The sequence below is a fragment of the Paramisgurnus dabryanus genome, chromosome 19, assembly GCF_030506205.2.
Source record: "Paramisgurnus dabryanus chromosome 19, PD_genome_1.1, whole genome shotgun sequence".
Lineage (NCBI taxonomy): Eukaryota > Metazoa > Chordata > Actinopteri > Cypriniformes > Cobitidae > Paramisgurnus > Paramisgurnus dabryanus.
This window is the reverse complement of record NC_133355.1, coordinates 4667956-4694084: the sequence shown is the minus strand read 5'-3', so window position 1 is coordinate 4694084 and position 26129 is coordinate 4667956. Positions and strand designations below refer to the sequence as shown.

General features: G+C 36.2%; 1 long non-coding RNA gene across 1 annotated transcript in view; it reads left to right on the top strand.

The window, feature by feature from the left end:
• LOC135775465 (uncharacterized) overlaps positions 1–26129 on the top strand; it is an 87327-nt gene that overhangs the window by 40774 nt on the left and 20424 nt on the right. Inside the window, exons 2-6 of the long non-coding RNA XR_012335437.1 lie at positions 5844–5934; positions 8099–8382; positions 8959–9020; positions 19317–19367; positions 19664–19774. This is a non-coding gene — a long non-coding RNA (uncharacterized lncRNA). The remainder of the gene's footprint in view (positions 1–5843; positions 5935–8098; positions 8383–8958; positions 9021–19316; positions 19368–19663; positions 19775–26129) is intronic.

The following is a 26129-nucleotide window of genomic DNA, read 5'->3' as shown; positions in this document are numbered from 1 at the left end:
TATCTGGTTCATATCAGCGCATGCTTTCTGCACAGGTTCTTGTGGGTTCGCCAGGGTTAAATCAAATAATTTACCCAACAACTCATTCTTCTTGTGTATTGTGATATTAGAAATAAAACTGTACTATAGAAATGTGTTTACACTTATATTATCTAACTGACATTAATATTTATTCAAAGTGAAATACTATCTATATGCATACAGTTTATCACTATGTGTGTTGTCTGGGGATTGAACCCATGACTGTTTGCTTTGTTATTGCAGGGACATTTATGTAGAAATTACTTATAACACAGTCCTATGCTGCTAACCCCAAGTTAAGCCCCATTCAGACAGCCAGCGACTAGCAGCGGCAGAGCGGCATGGTCTTAAAGGGACAGTTCACCCAAAAATGTCATTATTGACTCACCCTCATGTCATTCCAAACTCGTAAGACCTCCCTTCATCTTCAGAACACAGTTTAAGATGTTTTATGTTAAGTCCGAGAGCTTGTTGACCCTTCATTGAAAATTTACGTACGGTATACTGTCCATGTCCAGAAAGATAATAAAAACATCATCAAAGTAGTCCATGTGACATCAGTGGGTCAGTTAGAATGTGTTGAAGCATCGAAAATACATTTTGGTCCAAAAATAACAAAAATTACGACTTTATTTAGCATTGTCTTATCTTCGGATGACATATGGCGCGGCTGACGTGTTATCTGGTGCGCCCCAGCTGTTTTTTTTTGTGCACCCAGGCTTCGTTTACAGTATGACAAAGACGCACGCTGTAAGTTTGAAAAAAAAAAACTTTGCAAACATGCCTGAGGATAACACGTCATCCGGAAGAGAAGACAATGCTGAATAAAGTCGTAATTCTTGCTATTTTTGGACCAAAATGTATTTTCGATGCTTCAACACTTTCTAACTGACCCACTGATGTCACATGGACTACTTTGATGATGTTTTTATTACCTTTCTGGACATGGACAGTATACCGTACATAGATTTTCAATGAAGGGTCAGCAAGCTCTCGGACTATATCTAAAACATCTCAAACTGTGTTTCGAAGATTAACGGAGGTCTTACGAGTTTGGAACGACATGAGGGTGAGTCATTAATGACATTATTTTCATTTTTGGGTGAACTATCCCTTTAAGGGCCATTCACATTATAATGATAACTATAACGTTAACTGGAATGATAGCATTACTTTCTCAATTTCACAGCAACTTCATCAGCGCTGGATCATTTTATGTTATAGACCTTAGCAATGAGCTTCCTATTTGTCATTTCAAGTGCACATGCACTTAAAGTTCAAATAGATTTGATTGGCTGTCAATGGTTTGTAGTTCATCAAGTGGGGAAAAAATCGCTCAGAAAGTGATCCCAACGATTGTCCATTGCATTTTTATAGTTGTGGTGTGAACTCCGCTATTCTCTATATTTTTTATAGTTATCGTAATAATGTGAACGGCCCTTTATTCATTCCAATGGACAGTGACCATTAGCGTCAGGAAATGGGCATGTTCATCGACAGTTCGATTCTCGGCTCGTGGTCATTTACATTAGCCCTGTCCCCAAGTGAACAAGAGTAACATATTTAAAAACGCTATAACCAATAAATAACTTCTAAATCTCCAACATAAATCAATTGAGTCATGTAGAAGAGACATTTCTTTTGCATTCTGGTCTGTTGTTTTAATATCATAGATTTTGAAAAATTGGCAGAACAGCAACAGGAACACATTTGAAGTGCTCAGGAAATGAGGTTTCTTCTTTCTGCTTTACACAATATGGACTTTTATTAATGGTTGGAAAAACACCTAAAAAATCTCCGTTCTGCTGTTTCCGACCATGAATAAATCACATGCTGTTGTGTAAAACTGCAAGTGTAAACTCTATTTCCTGAGCTACATTATAACCGGTGAACAGGTCCTGTCAATTTTAAATCCATTGTGTCTCGCCTCCCAGCTAAAGCAGGAAAACCCTTCAGCTGTTAATTGCAGTAGTCAGCTGTCAGGCATACGATGGAATCACTGACGGATCTCAGATGCTTTGGTTCCGTTCACGCCTTCCCCTCATTCACGCTGGGATTATCAGGTTCCTCACCATAAACCCGCTTGAAAGAGAAGTCGAGAAAGCGAGAGACGAAAAACAAGGGGGAAGACGAAAGCGAGACAGAACGAGAGCGGGGAGCACATCATATTTCCAACGGGTGCTAAATATGACCACATTAATTATAGATTCATCAGCCTCACACATTTTGCTCCCAGATGTATTTTTAGAGAAGATTGAGAGATGTATTATTTCTTTAAATGAGATGACAGGTGTCAGGGGAATATGGACGTGTTCGTAGAATTGTCGGTCACGCCGTGTCTGATCGCAGGCTGGATTGGACAAGTATCTAATTAAATCAATCTTTTATAATCGCAGGTTTCTTATTTCAGCAGGCATCAGTCATTCAGGATAAAAATGATGTGAAATACCGGATTATCGGGTTGTTGTCTGCACGGTGACTGTGTGTTTACACCATACGCGGAAAAGGTGGCAAAAACTCACTATTCACGTGTAGTTGGACTATTGAACATTCTGAGTTTACTTGCTTTATTCGCGCTTTCATTCGAGACATTTAAACGTAAATTTGTGTCATGGGAGGGGCTTATATAGCTCAAATGGAGTAAACTTACCAGAGTGTTCGACCTCCTTATTCATTTTCTTCCAAACAAGATCCTTTTAATTTCTGTTAAAGTACGAAGATATCTCGTGTATCGACGATGATTGTCCTTCATATTTGTTTTTGTTTTTCTGCCGACGCTTGCTTCCTGTAATCACATCACTCCTAGAGCAAGCTCCTGATTGGTTATCTTTAGGGATGCACCGATATGGAAATTTTGGCCGATACCGATAACCGATAACTCTTTATATTTGGGGGGCGATAACCAATATATATAGGCCGATAAATATTCATATTAATTTCACAATGAAAAACTCCCAGACCGCGAACATCTTGTCTTTGCGCTAGACTAGCATACTCTTCTTAAGCCCGCAACACATGTCATCTTCGTGCTATGTCACAGAAAGCACCAATCAAAACTCCACATGGCCAGCAATGAGCAAGTAAAGTGGTTCAACAAACCGAAATAATCCATCATTTATCGGCTTTCATTTATCGGCCTAATTTTGCTATCAGACCGATAACCGATAATATTAAAAATAAGCAGTTATCAACCGACATATCGTTATCGTGCATCCCTAGTTATCGTGACTCAAAAATCCGCCAAAGTTCAGATTTTTCAACAAATGGCGTGGCGCGGATGGTGCAAATTAAGTGTTGCAGCGTGATCCGCGCGTTCCGTGGCTTTCACGCTGCTTATTCAGGATGCTTATTCACGTCTTTGCATTGACTTAACATGTAAAACACTCACGCTTGCCGCCTCTTCCGTGTCTGGTGTAAACGCAAATCTTATCTATGGAAACGATTGTCATGTTCGCCCCCCAAAAATCTGTCCTTTTAAAACACAACTTCTCGTCTTGTGACGCACCAGCGAGACCTTACGTATTATTTAATCACATTGAAAGGTCACTTGTTACTTATGGGAAATGCACACTTGCGGATGATTTTCAACAATAAACTGACACAAAGACATCAATTAGTATCATTCCACATACAACAAAGTCTGAACGCTCCTCTTTCTCCACACTGGGGCGGTAGTTTAGCATGCGTCATGCGTGACCTTTCGGCGTGATTACGTAATGGGTAAGCTCACGCTGGCGCATCACAAGGCTAGTGCAAGGCGAGAAGTTGTGGTTAACTCTTTCCCCGCCATTGACGATTTATTTCGTCAATTAAGAAAAAACGCTTCCCAGCCAATGACGAGTTTTACGGCAATTCCTTTTTTTGCTGTTATCCACCAGGTGGGGCACCAACTAGAGTAGATAAGCTTATGCCTTGGTAGAAAAAAACGGAAATGTTTTACAAAAAAAAAACTTAATTTCTTTTCGACTGAACAAAGAAAGACATAAACATATTGGATGACATGGGGGTGAGTAAATTATTCAGATTTTTTTATAAAAGTGGAGTATTCCTTTAAGAACTGACGATTATGTTCCAACATACAGTACATGCTTTAAATTCTTCATAAGAAAAGCATCACTTTCTCTTCACTCTTGAAAAAGCTTTGCTACTTTCAACCCATGGTTGGGTCAAAAAGGAACAAACCCAACTGCTGGGCTGTTATTGAACCTATGCTGGGGTGTTTTAACTCATTGTTGAGTCAAATATAACCATTTTTGGAGATAATTTAACTTAACGGTTGGGTTTGACACAACCATAGGTTAAAAAAAAACCTCACCATTTTTTTTACCGTTGTCTTTCTGCTATCGACATAAACTTTTAAATTAATCAGTCATTCAGTTGCGGTATGCATATTGCTTTATTCACGTTTGCTGTATTGCTGTAATTTCAATATACATTGCAGGCCTCGTTGTGGGGTTTGTAGTCCTTGTAAAGTACATACGTTTCCTGTTTAAAGAGGCATCTGGGAAATTACTAATGGGTCTCCCTATAATCTTTAAAAAAGCGCAACTCCTCAAGTTCACGTCTGTCGTGTCATTCGATGAAAATTTAGACCACCATTTTCTGCTCCTTCAGACTCTCTTCTCCTGTTCACATAACTGGTGTCTTACTTAATTCAGAATGACATGACCTCAAATGCAGTAATAGGCTCGTCTAACACACTTTCACATAGACTCCATAAGTAAACAATTCAGGCACATACACATCTGTTGCACATAATTACCCATTAGGGCTATTACGCCCAACATGGCTAATAACACAGAAATTTCATTAGCCGAGAGCTTTTCTGTACGCCGAACTCTGACAGATGCTATCCAGTCATTAGAGACCCTTCAGGAATCAAACTACCTCCCAGAGTCGTTTTCCTAATGCCTGAAGGAAATGAAAACACGTCTCTCTGGTAATTTGGGATTGTGGTTAAAATATGCTGATGGATTTATTTGAAAGCAAAACGTCCTCCGTCGCGCCACTTCACCTTGAGTAGTTTTCTTAGATGCGTATGGGAGCGGATGAAGTATATTTTGCGGGGTGATCAATATCGTGACAGGGATGACATCCTCTCAAAGGAGGGATATGATAACAACGCTCGTCTCCATCTCGCTCCGTCCAATCCAGTACGATTCCTCGTGCTCTTTGAAGCCCGAGCTCTCAAACTTCCTTATTTAAATCCTCGTCTTCTGTTTCCCCTGAAGTCCGATGCGGGCAGATCATATCCACTGATCGTCCAAGGTGACATTGATTTGATTGGACGCTCACGAGCGCTCTCGCTCTTGCAGCAGTTGAGTGCCGTTACCGGGCCCTCGTCCCATAATTTGTTTCTCTTGCCGACAGACACATGCTGATGCATGGAGCGAATGACTGTATCTGACAGATCGACCATGTCGTGAGATAAAGAGATAAGCAGCTTGCAGGGAATCGGTCTTTTCAACCGTAGGTCCGCAGGGTCATTCGTCACAGAGCCTGAAACGAGACTAAGGAAGATCTGGTGACCTCCTATAGCCTAACATCATATTTCTTACAATGTTAATATGAAACCGATCTCTGATTGTGCTGCAGGAAGCATTCAAGTTGGGTTTTTACTCAAGACACATTGATGATGTTTTGTTTTTCCACTAGCATCAGAAACAATCATTATATATCTTTGTACTGACTCGGTATATGCGTGTTGTATGTTCATATATAAAGGCTATAGTACAGTGAATATCTATCCTGAATATGTTATCTGCTTAGGAATGTCACAACTGTCAAATTTACCATTAGCATTTTCTCTCCCATACCCCCAGGGAAACTGCACCTTGCATGTATACGGTACGCTATGGATGTCACCATCCTAGAGCTGTGACTTATCTTCCACTGGGCGAGATTGATACAGAGGTAAATATTTTCATCACTTTTTCTGATACTTTTTCAGATTGATTTTAATGTGACTCAAATAAAAAATATATATTTATAAACCTACTGAAATCAAAATTTGACTCGCAGCTTTCTGTATGCTTCACCTCAAACTTGACATAATGATAAATAAACATGTTTGATATGTAATCATATTTTTATTTTCTGAGAAAACAGACCACAAATATTAGCGTATATTATGTATACCCCAATATACGTCCTGAGCAAGATTATGTCATCCAATCATATAGAATGAGTTTTGAATGAGCGTCCAAGTGTCCAATCTAGTTGTATAGAATTAACATTTCAGTAAGTTGGTTCTGTGGTGCAGTGGTTCTTAAAGGATTACTCCACTTTCTTAAAAAAAATCCAGATAATTCACCCCATGTCATCCAAAAAGTTGATGTCCTTCTTTGTTCAGTCTAGAAGAAATTATTAACATTATTATTGTTGTTATTATTTTTTTTTTAGGAAAACATTCCAGGATTTTTCTCAACTAGACTTCAAAAGTTTAAATGCTGTTTAAAATTGCAGTTTCAACGCATCTTCAAATGGCTCTAAATGATCCTAAAGAAGCATTAAGGGTCTTATCTTGCAAATTGATTGTCATTTTCATCAAGAAAAATAAAAAATATGCACTTTTAAACCACAACTTCTCCTCTTGTACTAGTCGTGTGAAGCGCCAGCACAACTTCACGTATTGCATAATCACGTTGAAAGGTCACGCATGAAGTATGCGAAACTTCGCCCCAGTGTTTACAAGCGTGTAGAAAGACGACAGTTCAGATGTTGTTGTATGAGGAATGATACTAACTAATGTCTTAGGGCCCTATTTTAATGATCTAAGGGTATATTCGAAAGCGCATGGTGCATAGTCTAAACGGACATGTTCGAATTCACTTTTGCTAATTTAACGTTGGGAAGAATGGTTTGTGTGACAAAAGCACAGTCTAAAAGGGTTGTTCCTATTCTCGTAATGAGTAATGGGTGTGTTTTGGGCATAACGTGCAAAAAATGAGAGTCTCATCTCCCATCCCCTTTAAAAGCCAGTTGCGCCGATTCCCTATTTAGATGGCAGAATTTGTAAACTTGAAAACTAAGCAGAGGAAGAAGACCACCAAATTAAGATTGATATAAAAAATTGTGTTGTTTTCATTTGTTTTGAAATTGTTATTTTTTGTATCAAAACCTTTAAAAGTAATTTTCTTTCAGTCATGGAAGTAAAATTAGCCGGCTTTAATGGATAACCTACATAATATGTAATCTCAAAGAATAATTTACAAATATGCAAGAAAAACTATGTACTCTAAAAATACTTTATTTGTAAAAACAGGAGATAAAGAATTTACAAACGTGTGGAGAGCCGAAACGTTTCAGCACTCTGACAGCGCAGTGAGAGTTTAAAAAAGCATTACGTAAAAATGTTTCTCATCTCACCATATCCACAAGTACAAAGTCATCATGTACAATAAATCCATAGGGTAGCATTAAAAAAAACATTTAAAAACAGATGCATTTGTTTAAAGCAAAGCATTTATTTACTTACCAGGCTACAGGTGAAGCAGCTCTTTACACCTTCTAACGTCTCAATATCAGTCCTCATTTATGTCCAAGAGACTCAATAATAATCTTTTACATTTTAATCCTTTATTGTTTTATCTTTAAAAGCATTTGTGTGCTGCTGCTCCTAACCATGTGTGTGATAAGCAAACCTGCATTTTTGCACCGTTTGTAGGTGCATATTACTAACACCCTCTTTAAATAACAAAAACAATATTGCGCCATAGACTTTAGACTTAAGACCAGGTTTTAGTTGGTCAATGGCGTGGTCTATTTAAGTTGTCTCAAAATAGCAACGCGCCAACAATGCGCCTGAACACACCTCGTTGTCAAACCAGAACGCCTATGCCTTTGCTATTTAAACAATGTGGCGCTAAACGTGAAAATTATAATTGTGCCGAGTTGAAACTAGCAAAAGACACTTGCATCGTGCATTGCGCCGCATTGCGCCAGGTGTATGATAGGGCCCAACATGTCAGTTTATTGTTTAAAATGGTCCCCAAATGTGCATTTCACATGTGTAACGCATGACTTTCGGTGTTAAAAGTGATTTTTTCTTTGTTGAAATTGACCATTATTTTGTTAGATGAAAGTGGAATATTCCTTCAAGCTGGGGGTGCCAGCATAGACAGTAAAAGAAATGGACACAGCGACCCCATTGGATTCAACGGAGACAAGTGAAGTCAATTTGAAGCATGCACTTCCTGGGTGTCCAGCGTACTGCGCAGACTCAAACTGAGCTTAATGACATAGATGTCATATGAGCAACCTGTCTGACAATTGTAAGTCTTCTAATAGCCGTGCCACACAAAATCTGAATCACCCACCAAATCTTGCAGAGACTGTGAGGGTGAACAGGAGCAAATTTTGGTAAGTATTCTGATTAATAATCTCGCTTGACTTTATGCCTCCACGTCCACCCGATTGCCTCATAGACAGTAAAAGATTGCCTGCGAGCTTCTCTCCCAGTCCATACGGTAATTTCTCTACTGTGCGACAGAGAGTCGCAGGTTATGACGCAATAGTTAGCATATTTTTACAAAAACTGCTTCTACTGGGCCATAGCGTAAGATACATGGTAATGGAGCCTTTTATACATTTTCGTGTAGGTTTAGAAATAATTAATGGATAAATGGAGTCTTTAAACGCCTCAGATGTAAAGTTATTCGCTGTCAAAGTGAGAGTCAAAGAGTCAATGGGATGCTAACAGCCGGTTGGGGTTCGCTAAGCAATGGCGGCGCCCTGGGAAGCTTCAATAAATATGAAACCCTTCCCCCCCTGGGTGCCATTTATGTGCCATTTTTAAAATGACAATTTATCTTAAATTTTGTGCAATTAAACCTCAGAAAAAATAAGGCTACTGACCACTGCATTGTATCATTTAATATGTTTTGTTTGATTCAATTTCTAAGTTTGAAATTGTTTTATGTCATGAATTTTCATTAGGTGGCCACGAAGGGATGCAGCGAGGGGGCAATGCCGGAAAGCTTGAGAACCGCTGCAGTAAGGTAAAGAAAACTGTGCTCCTCATTTCATAGGATATTTGTGGTAAAACATAGCAAAATCATTTTTCTTTCTGCTTATATTGCTCTGTAATTCATCTGTGCGGAAAGAGGATCTGAAACAAATGCCCCAAACATTGTGTTCACTTATTACTCTCATAAATAAAAAGGAGGTGTGTTTTGGGTGCAGAATAAGAGACATTTGCAGAGAAATACATATTATCCATCTGCGTTACTGCGCAACAGTCAGGAAACACGCAAGCAGGCGGCGCTTGTTTGTGTGTGTATGAAAGGGAGATGTTTTCATTGGCGTCACAAACCGCATTCTGGCGATGAGACAAGCGGCAGTTAATCAAAACAAGCTGTTTTTGGTGTCTTTGTTTGTGCTGACAGTGATGTATAATATTATCTACGCCAGTTGAGCTTTACAAAATTACAGAATCTGTTACTTCAACACTCATTTCGAAACTGTCTAGACAATCATTTAACCACTAGTTGTTTCAAGGCCCTTGCTGTAAGTCTGCCAATAGGAGAGTTTTGATCGTATAATGGAGGGTTTCCAATTCATTGGTTGCAGGTTCGATTGCATGTGTGGGTGGTGTCAGACTCAGATGGCATGCTAATGTTTCACGCTAAAGAAGGCATTAGACTGAAACGTCTGTGTTTTGTCATCTCGATGTAAAATGTACAATTGTAAAATCTAATAAATGATTTAAGTGCGAATCATGAGCTCATATGCGAAAGCTGATAGAGGCCATGTAAAATTATTATTATTTTTGCTTGCTTGTTTTCTCATGATCACTACTTAACTTTCTCATGATCTTGAGTTGGCAAAAGCTTTTTCTCGACATAACAAAAGTTGTATTTTGATAAAATACATATTTAGAAAAATTAGCATGGATGAACAAATTAGATTTTACTTGGATCAAGGATTCGCTGAAATAGATGTATGTCAGTAATTGACAATTTGGTAGTCGTGAATTTAGGGACGTCTCTAAAGTTACACATTAATATACACAAATCTACTTTTAACAGCATTTAAATGGAATGATTTAACAAAAAACGAATATATAAATAAAATCTTCTGAAATTTATATATGTACACTCACCTAAAGGATTATTAGGAGCACCTGTTCAATTTCTCATTAATGCAGTTATCTAATCAACCAATCACATGGCAGTTGCTTCAATGCATTTAGGGGTGTGGTCATGGTCAAGACAATCTCCTGAACTCCAAACGGAATCTCAGAATGGGAAAGAAAGGTGATTTAAGCAATTTTGAGGGTGGCATGGTTGTTGGTGCCAGATGGGCCGGTCTGAGTATTTCACAATCTGCTCAGTTACTGGGATTTTTACGCACAACCATTTCTAGGGTTTACAAAGAATGGTGTGAAAAGGGAAAAACATCCAGTATGCGGCAGTCCTGTGGGCGAAAGGCCTTGTTGATGCTAGAGCTCAGAGGAGAATGGGCCGACTGATTCAAGCTGATAGAAGAGCAACTTTGACTAAAATAATCACTCGTTACAACCGAGGTATGCAGCAAAGCATTTGTGAAGCCACAACACGCACAACCTTGAGGCAGATGGTCGACAACAGCAGAAAACCCCACCGGGTACCACTCATCTCCACTACAAATAGGAAAAAGAGGCTACAATTTGCACGAGCTCACCAAAATTGGACAGTTGAAGACTGGAAAAATGTTGCCTGGTCTGATGAGTCTCGATTTCTGTTGAGACATTCAGATGGTAGAGTCAGAATTTGGCGTAAACAGAATAAGAACATGGATCCATCATGCCTTGTTACCACTGTTCAGGCTGGTGGTGGTGTAATGGTGTGGGGGACGATTTCTTGAGCCATTTTAGGCCCCTTAGTGCCAACTGTGCATTGTTTAAATGCCACAACCTACCTGAGCATTGTTTCTGACCATGTCCATCCCTTTATGACCACCATGTTCCCATCCTCTGATGGCTACTTCCAGCCGGATAATGCACCATGTCACAAAGCTCAAATCATTTCAAATTGGTTTCTTGAACATGACAATGAGTTCACTGTACTAAAATGGGCCCCACGGTCACCAGATCTCAACCCAATAGAGCATCTTTGGGATGTGGTGGAACGGGAGTTTCGTGCCCTGGATGTGCATCCCACAAATCTCCATCAACATCAAACAAAGTTTTCAGCACAATTGAGCCATGGTTGGTGTCGGACATTTCAGTGTCTAACATTTTAAATTGGTGAAATACAAATAAAGGCGTGATTTGTGTGCATCTGGTAGAAGATCATTACCACAAAGTGTTTGTTTTTAAAATAATAAACGTGTTAATAGTAATGTAGTAAAAGCAGTCTAATCCAGTTGGTATTTTAATGGGCTTGTATAAACTCGTGATATTATACTTTCAAAACCTTCATTTTTTTTGCCACCAAAGATTTCTATTGTAAGAACATTAAATGCAAGAAAATATGTAAACCATTTTTTTTTTGCTTTTTCAAACTAAAGGATGAGTCAGAAACATTTTTAATCTGCATCATGCCAAGATGCTGGTCACAGAGATGAACCGACTGAACCCAGAGCATTTTTTAGATGACACTTGGATCATCCAATTACAGAGTTACAGTACGGGTCCAATGGGGTAGATAAACAAAACACAGTCATGTTATTTTTGTATTTGAGATACAACATGAGGACATTATATTTTCTTCTACTTTCTATTAAACAAATGTTCACATTTGAACTAAACCCAGGCCTCCTGCAAGATCTTTATTTTAAATGTGTGTACAATCCTCACCTTTGACCCTGACTGCTGACAGCAGTGCTTTAGGTCAGTACTCGGCTTACATTGTTTTTATGCCACACCATTACACCAAAACACACATGAGACAAATGCAGAGAGAACCGGCAGAGTTTTATAAAGGAAACATTTGCATCTCCGTGAGAATCCTGCCAAAGTCCTTGGAAGATGGGAACCTAAAATAACAATTCTGTAATTGAATCACATTTATGTTGTGCCAAAACTGTGATCAGGCTGCTGTTTATTCATACAGTAAAAGCATATACTGTAGTGACCAGAAGCTTTCAAGCTACAAAATAATAAAGTAAATTAAATACACTTTTAAGGGACACTACACTTTTTTTGAAAATATGCTCATTTTCCAGCTGCCCTGGAGTTAAAAATTAGATTTTTACCGTTTTGGAATCGATTCAGCTGAAAAGTACCACTTTTAGCATAGCTTAGCATAATCCATTGAATCTGATTAGACCATATTGCGCCTAAAAATAACCAAAGAGTTATGATATTTTTAATATTTAAAATTTGACTCTTCTCTTCTGTAGTTACATCGTGTACTAAGACTGAGAGAACATAAAAAGTTGTGATCTTCTAGGCAGATATGGCTAGGAACTATACTCTCATTCTGGCGTAATAATCAAGGACTTTGCTGCCGTAACATGACTGCAGGAGGCGCAATGATATTATGCAGTGCCCGAAAATAGTCCCCTGCTATTGAAAGTTTCCAAGGGGAATGTCAATCATCCTGAGGGTCTATTTAAGCGAGTCAGTCTTCACGCCAGTGATGATTCATCCGGCATCCCCCCTACTCCCCAAATCTCCTTCTTCATTTTGCTCATTCCTTTCTCTGCGTAGTCTGACCATGGGAGGGTTTGAACTTGGGGCTCAAGCTCCCTCTGAGGAAGTAAAGTTTTATTTTACCATTATTGAGTAGACTGAATGCGCAGGCGAACTACTGAACCAGTTGTCATATTTGGTAACAATGCTCATGCTAAACATAGGCTAAGTGTCAAATAAAGATTGTTTTCGTACATTATCGGAAAGAATCAGTAAAGCTGATCTGTCTTTTATAAATCTGATAAAACTAAAGTCTCTTCAGAGATATGAAGGTTGGGTAGTGAGAAGAGCGCTTACACGTGTGCTTTGTACTACATATGAACAAGGTTGAACTACGCGCTCATAAGGCGGAGTCTCTGAACATTTATGAGTCGGGCATAATCATTGTGACATCACATTGATAGAGGACCCCAACAAAGAAGAGTATATGGATTTGTATAATTACAGGATGTTTTTGCACACACACTGGTGACTCATTTTCTGCTAAAACACATTTAAAAGTGCATTTTCTAGGATGGGGGGCTTTGATGTTTCATGAATTGTTGCTTTGAGACAGCATTGTGTGTCATTTTCCATTTTCATCTCTGATTCAGAGCGATTATTATTTACGACTTACCATCTAGCTGACCATAGTTTTCCTTGGAGGGCAGAAAGATTATTTTTAAAGGGTCCAATTTCCCATACTACACACACACACATAAGCACAAGCTTTCATTACAGTTCGGTCATTGTGGTGGTCTTTAAAAATGACGACTTCTGCATTTGTGTTCAGGTTTAAGTTGATGGTTTCCAGGTGGAAACCTATAAAGAGGAACAATACTTTTGTTTTTCTTTGTATGACTTGTAATTGAAAGAAAGTTGTATTAATTAATTTGAACAAAAATAACTACAGTGATGCAATGAAGAAATTTTCTGTAGGCCTATATCTCTTTAATTTATTTCCACTGATGTCTGTCTATCATTAAGTCACTTTTTATTAAGTGTCATTAAATCCTTAGTACGTTGCGCAAATATGTTAATGGTTTAATTAATGTATTTAAAACGAACTCACTCGGATTATTGTTACAGTTTGATTTATGTATTTGGCAGACGCTTTTATCAAAAGTGATAGTCAAGGTACATCTTTTATCAGTGTGTGCGTTTCCTGGGATCGAACCCATGAGCTTTGGGATGTTAGTTCAGTACTTTACCAGCTGAGCTACAGTAACAATGTAACGCCCTTTAGTTATTTAAATGAATTTCTTTGTTCATTTTCACCAGACACAGCCAGGTTTGTAATTTGAACTTAAATTTCATGTTTTTTGTTTATTCAAATTTTTTCTCGCTTCCCGGACGACAAAAAATGAGATGTGTCAAAGAGCCAAATTTGTTTCATCATGGACAGGTGATTCAATACCATTCAGTTCCATTATGATATCATTGACGGATGATTCATTATGATTGGTTGCTGTTATGACATCACCAAACGGATAAAATTGAAAAGCAAAAATATGCAGTATTTCAGCTCTTCCAACTTCTTTCTTGTTTGTTTATTTATTTATTTATTGCTATATATTCAGGGACAGCTACTCAATTATTCCTTTACAAAAGAAACTGTGCTGTGAAGATATGTGCTCCTCGTCTGTAATATATTACATGTTTGCATTTCTACATTTGGCAGACTCTTTTATAAAAGACTTATGGTGTATTCAATCTATACTTTTATCCGTATGTTTTCTGCTTGGAATCGGACCAGTGATCTCTGCACTGCTAATGCAATGCTTTATTAGTTGAACCACAGGGACATACGTGCGTATTAAGATTGACAATATAAAATGTTAAGCACAACCTGTCTCAGCCTCTTTCTCTCTCTACTGTTTACCGAAGCTTTTATTACACTTGTCTCCAGCCCAGAGAACTTGGATGGGTCTATGAATTAATAATGACGTATCTCATAAATAGATTGTTTCAACAAATATCTGATCTCTTAAATACCGGCAATCGGCAGCAGTCGGTTTGCTATCGGGGAAGTGCTTTCTATAAGGAGCACCACCCCTAACATTGTGCTGCAGGGTCAGGACATACTGTAGATACAGTGGCTCCAAGTATTTTTATACTGAAGCCACATTTAAAAAATGTATGAATGTCATCATTGCATAGTGAATATTAAATTATTTTGCTTTTGCAGTATTGAAATCGTAAGTAGCAGAAATGCACCAGTCAATAAATGCCATTGTTGCATAATGTCATTGTTTTCCTGATAGTAAGACACATTTAACTATTCTCATATCACACTGAAAGCCCTAATGTGTTTTATACTTAAAAAGCCAAGTAATCATAACTAAACATTACTTAAAAAAAAAAATGTTGCATCCCTAACTTAACAATCTTAGTTTATTTATTTATTTACGTACAAAAACCCTAAACACAGGGTTCCCATGGGTCCTTGAAATTCTTGAAAGTTTTTGAATCTGGGCGGGATTCAAGGGCCTGGGACGTTTTTGAAAATAAACATACAGTACATAGATACAGGTCATTGAAAGTGCTTGAATATTTTATGCAAGAAGTTTTCTGGAAAAAAAATCCATATTATTCCCTGTCAAGTCAGATAATATCATAAGAATTTCAGACTTTTTAAGCACATGTGCTAAACTATTCGCTTTAAATGCTTATATCTTCTGTACTGTATGATTGTATGACTGTTGATTCATACCAAAATGCTTTTTTGCATAGTTGTGTTTGACACATGAAAACGTCTCTGGTTACGTATGTAACTGATGTTCCCTGCAAAAGGGAACGAGACGCTGCGTCTCCCTTGCCATACTTCCTGCGTCCCTGTAATGCCGTCTTTGGCAATATTTCAGATAGCGATATACTTCCTGGCTCCCGCGTCACCGTGTCTTTGTCGTTAAGCCTCACCATTGGTTGAATTTGATATACACATTCAGACGAACTTACCAGTGGAGGCGTCCCCAAAGTGTCACCGCAGTGACAGCGCAAGTTCCATCGAAAGGGAACTGTAACAATGTATCTTAAAAGGTAACACGATGCAACTTTGAAATGTGTCCCCACCGTTAGTCCTTGAATTTAAGGGTATTGCACCTGGAAAGTCCTTAAAAGGTTCTTGAATTTAAAGTTTACTAAGGTGTGGGAACCCTGTAAACAAAAAATGTAAGTGCAATGAACTTAAAATTATCAGTAAAGAGGTCACAAGGTATACCCAAAAGCCTTTGTGCCTGATTTTTTTTTTTATTTACGCTTGAAAGAATAACAACTGATGGGACAATTGTTAATACAATTATGTTGATTTGACAAAAATGCTGCAATTTCAATTTTTTTAAGTTACAAGTAGCAAAAAAATATTGATTTGACAAAAATGCTGCAATTAAAAAAAAAAGTTACAAGTAACAAAAATTACATGTTGATTTGACAAAAATGCTGCAATTAAAAAAAAAATTAAGTTACAAGAAACAAAAAAATATATGTTGATTTGACAAAAATGCTGCAATTAAATTTTTTTAAGTTACAAGTAGCAAAAAAATATTGATTTGACAAAGATGCTGCAATTTTTAAAGAAAAAGTTACAAGTAACAAAAAATTAAATGTTGATTTGACAAAAATGCTGCAATTAAACAAAAATTAAGTTACAAGAAACAAAAAAATATATGTTGATTTGACAAAAATGCTGCAATTAAATTTTTTTCAGTTTCAGGTAACAAAAAATGATATGTTGATTTGACAAAATTGCTGCATTTTCGAATTTTTTAAAGTTACAAGTAACAAAAATGATATGTTGATTTGACAAAAATGCTGCAATTTTGTTTATTTTTTTTAGTTACAAGTAACAAAAAAAAATATTTGACAAAAATGCTGCAATTTAAAAAAAAGTTACAAGTAACAAAAAATTACATGTTGATATTACAAAAATGCTGCAATTAAAAAAAAGTTAAAAGAAACAAAAAAATATATGTTGATTTGACAAAAATGCTGCAATTAAATTTTTTTCAGTTTCAGGTAACAAAAAATGATATGTTGATTTGACAAAATTGCTGCATTTTCGAATTTTTTAAAGTTACAAGTAACAAAAATGATATGTTGATTTGACAAAAATGCTGCAATTTTGTTTATTTTTTTTAGTTACAAGTAACAAAAAAAAATATTTGACAAAAATGCTGCAATTTAAAAAAAAGTTACAAGTAACAAAAAATTACATGTTGATATTACAAAAATGCTGCAATTAAAAAAAAGTTAAAAGAAACAAAAAAATATATGTTGATTTGACAAAAATGCTGCAATTAATTTTTTTTATTTACAAGTAACAAAAATGATATGTTGATTTGACAAAATTGCTGCATTTTCGAATTTTTTAAAGTTACAAGTAACAAAAATGATATGTTGATTTGACAAAAATGCTGCAATTTTGTTTATTTTTTTAGTTACAAGTAACAAAAAAAAATATTTGACAAAAATGCTGCAATTTAAAAAAAAGTTACAAGTAACAAAAAAATTACATGTTGATATTACAAAAATGCTGCAATTAAAAAAAAAAGTTAAAAGAAACAAAAAAATATATGTTGATTTGACAAAAATGCTGCAATTATTTTTTATTTATTTACAAGTAACAAAAATGATATGTTGATTTGACAAAATTGCTGCATTTTCGAATTTTTTAAAGTTACAAGTAACAAAAATGATATGTTGATTTGACAAAAATGCTGCAATTTTGTTTATTTTTTTAGTTACAAGTAACAAAAAAAAAAATTTGACAAAAATGCTGCAATTTAAAAAAAAGTTACAAGTAACAAAAAAATTACATGTTGATATTACAAAAATGCTGCAATTAAAAAAAAGTTCAAAGAAACAAAAAAATATATGTTGATTTGACAAAAATGCTGCAATTAATTTTTTTTTATTTACAAGTAACAAAAATGATATGTTGATTTGACAAAAATGCTGCAATTTTGTTTATTTTTTTAGTTACAAGTAACAAAAAAAAATATTTGACAAAAATGCTGCAATTTAAAAAAAAGTTACAAGTAACAAAAAAATTACATGTTGATATTACAAAAATGCTGCAATTAAAAAACAAGTTAAAAGAAACAAAAAAATATATGTTGATTTGACAAAAATGCTGCAATTAATTTTTATTTATTTACAAGTAACAAAAATGATATGTTGATTTGACAAAATTGCTGCATTTTCAATTTTTTTAAAGTTACAAGTAACAAAAATGATATGTTGATTTGACAAAAATGCTGCAATTTTGTTTATTTTTTTAGTTACAAGTAACAAAAAAAAATTTGACAAAAATGCTGCAATTTAAAAAAAAGTTACAAGTAACAAAAAATTACATGTTGATATTACAAAAATGCTGCAATTAAAAAAAAGTTAAAAGAAACAAAAAAATATATGTTGATTTGACAAAAATGCTGCAATTAATTTTTATTTATTTACAAGTAACAAAAATGATATGTTGATTTGACAAAATTGCTGCATTTTCGAATTTTTTAAAGTTACAAGTAACAAAAATGATATGTTGATTTGACAAAAATGCTGCAATTTTGTTTATTTTTTAGTTACAAGTAACAAAAAAAAATTTGACAAAAATGCTGCAATTTAAAAAAAAGTTACAAGTAACAAAAAAATTACATGTTGATATTACAAAAATGCTGCAATTAAAAAAAAGTTCAAAGAAACAAAAAAATATATGTTGATTTGACAAAAATGCTGCAATTAATTTTTTTTTATTTACAAGTAACAAAAATTATATGTTGATTTGACAAAAATGCTGCAATTTTGTTTATTTTTTTAGTTACAAGTAACAAAAAAAATATTTGACAAAAATGCTGCAATTTAAAAAAAAGTTACAAGTAACAAAAAAATTACATGTTGATATTACAAAAATGCTGCAATTAAAAAACAAGTTAAAAGAAACAAAAAAATATATGTTGATTTGACAAAAATGCTGCAATTAATTTTTATTTATTTACAAGTAACAAAAATGATATGTTGATTTGACAAAATTGCTGCATTTTCGAATTTTTTAAAGTTACAAGTAACAAAAATGATATGTTGATTTGACAAAAATGCTGCAATTTTGTTTATTTTTTTAGTTACAAGTAACAAAAAAAATATTTGACAAAAATGCTGCAATTTAAAAAAAAGTTACAAAGAAACAAAAAAATATATGTTGATTTGACAAAAATGCTGCAATTAATTTTTTTATTTACAAGTAACAAAAATTATATGTTGATTTGACAAAAATGCTGCAATTTTTTTTTAAGTTACAAGTAACAAAAAAATTACATGTTGATTTGACAAAAATGACATTTTTTGGCAAATCAACATATAATTTTTTGTAAAAATTGCAGCATTTTTGTTAAATCAACATATCATTTTGTAAGTTACAAGTTATAAAAAAATGTTTAGTTGACAAAAATACATTTTTTACAGTGCAGTTACATTAAAGCTGACATAACACAAGACGTTTTTGCCAATCTAATGTTAATCTTGCTTATATAGAGAGTAGTATTTCATCATTCATATGTCCAAAGAGTCTTTCGTAAACCAGCAGTTTTTGCTGTGTTCTTGTTCTCAAAGATGTTTTGAATTAATTTACTATTTTTAATCTAAGATTTGTCATTTTCTCTTACCCAACAAAATACATAAAAAATATTCCTCTGCTTTTTTGACCATTCAGGGGGCATCTGATCTTCATGTTCAACCTCGTGTTCAACACTGGATGTGACATGTAAGCGTGTACGAGAGTGTAAGAGATGTAGTGTTTGTGCTGACTTTGTACTTGACATTACGACTTGCTCTAAATAATGATGTCCGCTGTGTAAAGTCATTCATCACCTATCACAAAGCCTGTCAAGAACATGTTTAGAGGAAAATGTTTTTTGTTGCTCTTTCTTTGTTTTGGAGATACTTGTTCAAAGGTTATTGTTTATATTAAATTTAAATATCAGCTTTGTCTCAAATGTTGCATTAATTTAGTACACTCTTAATAATAATTTAATTTGTGTCTGTTTTGTTTCTCCCAAGGAACTTAATAAAAACATCTGGGACAAAAAATTATGAATAAATTAAACAAATAAGACGTCCATTAACTCGCCAAGTAAATTTTCCTCTGGGACTGTGTTTTTGTCTGTACAGGTATGTGTGGGAAAATACCCTGCTTTCCATTACATATTTGCACAAAACTTTAAATGGTATTTTTTTTTATTACAGCATTATTATTAACCAATGCTAAATGTCTTTATTTCCTCTTGCAATGAGTCGCTATAAAAATCATAGAGATGATAAACATATATTGCAGCCACCACAGTCGCCATTATTTACGTTTTTTCCAAGTATTGACGGATTTAATTGGCAAGTAAAGCCCCTTACACCTGGGAGTGGCCACATTTGAGGGGTTTCTGGGAGGTTATATGCAATTTTGCATACTCACACGTAAGAAAATCACACGTCAGGTGACCTGAAAATGCAAAAAATGCTTGGAAGCACAACTTTCGAGTGTGTAACCAGCTGCAGATGTGTAACTGTAAATTGAGGTTAAAGCATTTCTTTCCTTTATATGACATTAAACAAACCCACACGCACAGATCACACTCACCAGTATTTTTCATGTCTCATTATAAATGTTGTTGCGAAGCTTTTGTGTAAAACAACACATTACTTCACTCCTCATTAATTTCTCTCCATTCAAAAGCATCTCTTCAAATCACCATGTTATTGCACTCGGGGATTGATTTTACTCTTCTGTCCCGATGTGCACCAAATGTCACTTTAAAAGCCCGCTTATCTCGATGGTGCACAATGGTGAACAGCGTTTATTCCGTCATACAGCACAACAACAATACACAGTATTGAAATTAGCTGACAGTACAAGTCTGTCATGCTTGAAGGAATGTAAATGAGAAAAATGCCAGTTTACTGAGGCGAGATGGTAACTGTGAACAATATCAAAATGTTTCACACGTTTCTGTATGTTGCTAAGGGTGCCGTGCAGTCATGCACAGAAATTGTTGGGTGCCGCTGTCATAGCTGTGTTTTATTTATGATATTAATGTCGACCAATAAGAATCAAGAACGGGAACTAAACTTCACTGCAGGCCATATCAGACCACAGTCAGGTGAAGCTTTTGACCTAGGCCAATAGGCAGCCAACTAAGGTACAGACCACTCACTTTTCTACAGAAACTATAAAAATATAACAGTACAACTGAATCACTTGCTATTATCCATCATTGTAAATATTTTTTTTCCATATTAATAAGTAAAGCCACTATGGTGTTTTACTATTGGAAACTCTGTGGTCATCCTCAAAATACATATCTAGTATACATACAAAGCAACCAGACCACATCGATACTGCCTATAGGTAAATGTCTTTGATCATGGCCGAACAGAAACACAACAGTATCTATTATGTCAAAACATGTTCCAGCAAGTCGGACACACATATACGGTCTTCTTGTGATCTTGTGTCCTGCTAAATCTAAACATTTGGTCACATAATAACTTAATTCAATTCGGGAATCCAGGAATAATGTCCGTTTGGTTTGTACAGTGAAATGTAATCTGTGGCATGCTGTGTTTTAATGGACTCTTGCTTTCAGTGCGGGACACATAGAGAGACAGAGATCTAATGGGAGATATGGCTCAGATTTTTCAATGTCTCATTTGGCTACTAAAGGCCTCTGTTCATTCACTCAATAATACACACGCACGCACGCACACGCACACACACTTCCTGTCTGCATTCTCCATTAACGGGCTTTTCTGGACAGATTGGCAGAATAGCAGCACTTAACCCTGAACTAAATCTGACATTACTGAATATCCAGACAGCACTCTGTGGAGAGTGAGAAAATAATGGACGGAGAGAGAAGATTTATTATGCATAACAAGGTTTATGTATGTCCTAATTTTGATACTACTTAGCATTTTGGGCAACAAATATCTCTTCTTTTACAGGAGAAATATACGGATAAACAGCTGTCTTTCTCAACGTTCTGTGCAAAACTACAGTCATAAAATTATATTTTGCAGCTTCCATTGAAATAAATAGACTATTTCCAAAATAAAATCTAGACTTTATGAATTTAATATGCATTTATTAATTTATAATAGCTGTAAAGATGATAATTCTCTTATAGAGTTTCCAAAAAATATATATTTTTTCAGGTTGAACATTTAAAAAACAAAACAAAAAACAACAACATTTAACAAATGTTTTTATAGAAGGTCTTTGTAGTGGAAACAAATCTTACTTTAATATTTTTGTCTTAATTTCCCCCAAAAAATCTTAAATCGATATACATTTACTCGAGAAGCAAATTGACCTACGAGATTAAGTCCTTGCAATATTAAAATCAAGTGAATTTATTCTTAAAATGGATAAAAATATAGTGGGATAAGGGGAAGAAAAAGACGCGTCATCGCGTGGGGCAATGCGAATCACACGATATGGGTGGCGCGTTTGACGTGAAAACACGCGCTATTCGCCTCAAACACGTCTTCGCCCCAGTTGAAAATTTTCAACTCGAGCGAAAAATTTGCATGACACGAAGTTAAATCCCGCAAGTAATCTAGAGCGTGCAACAAGATGCGATTGCACGCTTCGCGTTTGGTGTAAACCCACAGTAAGAGTTTATAAGCTGAGAAAAAATGATGAATATTTTTCCCCGTTTTGTTTGTTTTTATGTTTATTGTTTGTTTGAAAGCAGAAGGTCTGTTCTTTCATTTGATATTATTGTATGGTTATATATTCTTAGCAGAAAATTTTCTTGGCATTTTGTGAAACTTTTGTGAAAATCACAAAAAATGCTGGTGGGCATCTTTTCAAAAAATGGCTGGCGGGGAATATTTATTTTTTTGCTTATGAAAACTATCTCGATTTAAGTAGTTTTAGATTTTTTTGCTGGAAATTACGTTTACATTTACGACTGTAAAAAATATGGACATAGTGTCTGTGATGTCACCCATAGGTTTGTAAATAACTTTTTTGAAGCCAATAGTTGGCAGAGCCTGTCATCGTCATCTGGCACTCGCGGATAACCAAAAATGGATAAAAAGGCGGGACGTAGGTGGAGCTAAGGTGGCTGGTTGCTGAAACTATTCCTGTCTAGCTTGTCTGTAGTGACAGCAGTGGCAGTTCACCCGTCACTCAAGTGGCCACGCCCTTAATTATACTGCAATTTAAGGCATAATATAAATAAAAGGATGAGTTGCAAAAACATTTATCCCCTTACAGTTGTCATTTAAAGGCAAAATGAGCTATATAGACCAAAAACACATTTTGTACCAGGGTGTAAACACATTTATTTTTGCTGTAAAGTTGGGCATTTTAATATGGGATTCACTACCTTTTGGAGGCAGCCTCTAGTGGCCCGTCAATGAATTGCAGTTTAAGTCACTTCCGTGTTGGCTTCACAATAGAGATCAGAATGTCATCTATTGATTTTGACAGACACTTTTATCCAAAGCAACTTACAAAGGCAACCATTTTTTATCAGCATGTGTGTTCCCTGGATTCGAACCCATTACCTTTTTTGGTTGCTAACGCATTGCTCTACCATTGAGCTATAAGGGAGCAAATCAAGAGCTTTAAAGGATTAGTCAATTTTCTTTAAAAAAATCCAGATAATTTACTCATCACCATGTCATCCAAAATGTTGATGTCTTTCTTTTGTTCAGTCGAGAAGAAATTATGCTTTTTGAGGAAAACATTCCAGGATTTTTCTCATTTTAATGGACTTTAATGGACCCCAACACTTAACAGTTTTAATGCAGTTTAAAATTGCAGTTTCAAAGGACTATAAATGATCTCAAACGAGGCATAAGGGTCTTATCTAGCGAAACGATTGTCATTTTTGGCAAGAAAAATAAAAAATATGCACTTTTAAACCACAACTTCTCGTCTATCTCCGGTCCTGTGACGTGCCAGCGCGACCTCACGAAATACGTCATCACGTCAAGAGGTCACGGATGATGTATACGAAACTACGCCCCAGTGTTTACAAGTGTGGAGAAAGAGGACCGTTCTGATGTTGTTGTATGTCAACTGATACTAATTAATGTCTTTGTGTCAGTTTATTGTTTAAAATGGTCCGCAAATGTGTGTTTCATATATGTAACACGTGACCTTTCCACGGCATCACGCAATTACGTGAGGTCGCGCTGGCATGTCACACATCCGGAGGAAGACGAGAAGTAGTGCATATTTTTTATTTTTCTTGCCAAAAATGACAATCATTTAGCTAGATAAGACCCTTATGCCTAGCTTGAGATAGTTTAGAGTCCTTTGAAACTGCAATTTTAAATTGCATAAAACTGTTAAGTGTTGGGGTCCATTAAAGTCCATTAAAATGAGAAAAATCCTGGAATGTTTTCCTCAAAAAGCATAATTTCTTCTCGACTGAACAAAGAAAGACATCAACATTTTGGATGACATGGGGGTGAGTAAATTATCTGGATTTTTTTTAAGAAAATTGACTAATCCTTTAAGACATACATTTTTGGCAGCATCCTCTTTTGTGTTTTTGTTAAATGACGCAATGTTAAGTTCGCATCTGTGTCCTTAATTCCAAGAAATCATCTTGGCATTACTCTGTGCATGATTTACAGATATTTTTAGATATGTCACTTATGTGGCAGACGTTTTTTGGCGCCGCCACTATCTCATTCAAACAGATAATCTGCACCAGCGTCCTTGGTATATGAGACAGACGGATCGAATCGTCTGTGTTACAGAACAAACGACTTCCGCAGAATCGTCTGAAATGCCTTTGAACAGAGAAAAGCATTCGGAGGTCTCATGTTAGCCTTGCGTGGGTTAAACTCGGCGTTGTGTGTGTGTGTGTTGTGCTCAATCCAACCTTATTAGACTCGGTGTCAAAAACCACCAGCAGGTGACTTGAAAAAGTGCTTTTAATTACAGGAGTGAGTCATGGCTATAATTCTCCGTCCGCAGGGCTACATACAGACCCTGAGCTCTCGCCGCTCGTGCGTGTCACAAAAGAACAATGCCCATCATTAGGTGAGTGAGGCAAAGAGCAACAGGAGAGCACCATTAGATCCATTACAGCACAGTCAGACATCTTCAGGTTTTGCAGAGACTGTGAATATATTGTTTGTGTCATTCAGCTCCGCCCCCTGGGCTCTTTGATTGGTCTGCTTGGCTCGTTCCCTCAATGGCCCTTTATTGTGCAGGCTGGTGGAAATGAGCTGATTAGATTTCAAAACATACTGTAGATTTTTAAGAAATGTTATGATAAACTTTTACATATTTCACTTTGTCTTTTCTGCCCTGAAATTGACCCTCTGGAAGCCCCCTAGTTGTCCCCGGACCCTAGTTTGAAAACCCCTGTATCAGTGTGTTCAGCATCAGCTAAACCCATATCGATCATCCACCATTATTACTACAATGCCAGAGTCCAATAAACCATAGTGAACAAACCGTTGACATTTTCCAAGTAAATATTGATGGTAAACATGCAGCGTTCAGATAAAATAATCTCGCTTTTAGGTTGTCTTAAATCTGTCCACGGCAAATGATCTGATGTATTACGCGCTAAAGCGCAAATAAATGAAATCGACTGGCTTGCTGAGGTAAAGCTCGGTCGCTGTTTATTCAGGGGTTCATCAAAAGCAGAGGTTTTATTAAGAAAGGCTGGAGCTCTTTAACGGGCTTTAATGTAATCTAGGAGAGACCAGACTCAGCGCCTCCGCGTGATCGTCCCATTAATCTTGTTACGGCTCTGCACTCCCTCCGATCTTTAAATATGCATTAAAAAGAATGGAGCCATTGAGCATATTTGGTATATAAAAGATATTGGCTCGCCATTAAAAAGCCATGTTAGCCCTTTAAAGTGAGAAGAGGTGATTTCATGCTTCGGTGGGTTCGAGCGGTCGGCTGCAGTGCCCACCCTGGGAGTTGGCGTCCTTGGCGGTGCCTCCCACATGCCAGTGAAGTGAGAGCTCTTTCTAGAGATAGACAGGCTGGCAAAAATAAGAATAAGGTTAAAGGTTTGTATGTGAAGGTAGGAGTCTCTCTCTTTGCCTGTCTGTCTCTCCATCTGTCTTGGTCTCTCTGCCTGCCTGTCTCTGTCTGTCTGTCAGTCAGTCGATTTTTGTGCTTTTTATGTTTTTCTATGTGTCTATTGGTCAATTTTTGTCTCTCTGCCTGCCTGTCCTTCTATCTGTCAGTTGGTCTCTGTCTCTGTGCCTTTTCAGTCTCTCTATACTATGCCTATCTTTCTGTCTGTGTGTCAGTTTCTGTCTCTTTGACTGCTTCACCTGGCCTATCTCTCTGACAGTCGTCTCTGTGCATGCCCCTTTGCCTGTCTCTCAGTCTGTCTGTCAGTCTCTGTCTCTCTGCCTGCTTCACTCTGCATGCCTGTCTCTCTGTCTGTCTGTCAGTCTCTGTCTCTCTGCCTGCTTCACCCTGCCTATCTCTCTGTCTGTCTGACAGTCAGTGTCTCTCTGCCTGCTTCACTCTGCATGC